This window comes from Myotis davidii, unplaced genomic scaffold, assembly GCF_000327345.1.
Source record: "Myotis davidii unplaced genomic scaffold, ASM32734v1 scaffold189, whole genome shotgun sequence".
NCBI classification, from domain to species: Eukaryota; Metazoa; Chordata; class Mammalia; order Chiroptera; family Vespertilionidae; genus Myotis; species Myotis davidii.
Genome location: NW_006383017.1, coordinates 2,510,222 through 2,511,837, shown reverse-complemented (window position 1 = coordinate 2,511,837; position 1,616 = coordinate 2,510,222). Strand labels below are relative to the sequence as shown.

Genomic DNA, 1,616 nt, shown 5'->3' with positions numbered 1-1,616 from the left:
TTCCTGCTTCTACAGTTTTCTCAGACTTCAGCTTAAGATATTTAGTGTGCTAAGGTGTTGTTTCCCCCATCAATACACACACACACACACACACACACACACACACACCATTTTATTCAAAGGATCAAGGATCAGAGTTAACATTACCAATAATATAATGCGATAAGGACATAAAATCACCTCAGTAGTATCTCTTTCAAAAATGTGTAATGTGTAATGTGAAGCTAATCCTAAGGAAGTATTCAGATCAGCATCAACCAAAATATCAATGACATGATAGGCAAAGGAAGACTGAGGAGCTATTCCAGGTTCCAGAAGACTAAAGAGACATGACAACTAAAAGCAAGATCCTGGATTGGGAGAAAATGGCCATATAGGACTTTTTGGGAATGAAGAAATGTAAACATGAACTATATTAAGATAGTATTTTAAAAATGTTACTAGTCTCTAAATTTGATCATTTCATTGTGCTTATATGAGCAATTGTCCTTATTCTTAGAATATTTTGATATCATACTCTAGGGGAAGAAAGGTGTTTCCCTCTTACCCTCCTAGGTTTGAATGGCTAGGAAATGTCTGATAAGTAAAGTTGTCTGGTTATACAGATAAACGTCTCTCTGGTGAAGAGTGGTCTCCAGGAATAGCTCTCTTCCTGGTAAGGAGACATCTTTACAATGGAAATGTCCTTTATGAATGAAAATTCTCTTCCCAAAATAGGAAATTTACACTTTATTTTTTGTCAGTTAGAGGGAGGTAAAGAGCTTTTCTGTGTTTGCTAGTTCTCAGTTGCCTTTAGTTCAAATTAATCCTTCTATCAAAGTGGGTGCCAAACATGTCATTTGGGAGTGATAATCTGGGATCATATTCTGGTCCCTTTCAGCACGTACACAAAAATGGTTAGCAAAAATCTATTTTTCTGGTGTGTGTGTGTGTGTGTGTGTGTGTGTGTTTGGGGGGAAGTTGATGGGGAGACATGATAAAATATAGCAAAGTAGTAGCAATTAATAAATCTAGGGAATGGTATATGTAAGTTCATGATATGATTCTTACAAGTTTTCTATTGTTTTGAATTTTTTTCTAAATAAAAAGTTTAACAACATTAAAATCCCCAAAGCCTTTAGTCTTAGAAATTTTTGCCAAGCAACAGGGCTTGAGTGTCAGGGATCCTGACTTCATGTGCTCCTTCCCTCCTGTAGATACCATAATTGTTTGTGTCCCTCAGGCAGACTTGAGTATCTTTCTTTGTTTTGGAAAAAATGGGATCTCTGTTGAAATACGCCATCTGTGTGGTTAGTCATAAGGGGGAAAGTGTATGGTGATGTCCATTTGAAATAATACCATTTGGAACGAATGTATATTAATGTTTCCTTGCATCTTACTATAGCCTTTTCTGGCTTGGTTAATTACATGGGGCTTAAGAAGTGATATCACCCTTTGTCATCTTGAGTTTCAGATGCCAGGTAAAACCACCACCAAACAGCATGCTGGTTGTTTGATTCAGTTAATGAGGATGAATTGGGAACTTGTCAGGACCTAACTGTTGATTTCAGGAAAGCCCGGTATTCAGAGAATTCAGTTTTGACATTTTGACAACAGTGAAGTTTTCCATTATTCTA

At 36.6% G+C, this 1,616-nt stretch overlaps 2 long non-coding RNA genes across 2 annotated transcripts in view; one reads left to right on the top strand and one right to left on the bottom strand.

Annotated features, from left to right (window-relative positions):
• Nucleotides 1–1,616, top strand: part of LOC102768039 — a 603,801-nt gene that overhangs the window by 310,489 nt on the left and 291,696 nt on the right. The window lies entirely within an intron of this gene.
• Nucleotides 1–1,616, bottom strand: part of LOC102767852 — a 102,319-nt gene that overhangs the window by 46,931 nt on the left and 53,772 nt on the right. The gene's annotated exons all lie outside the window — the stretch shown is intronic.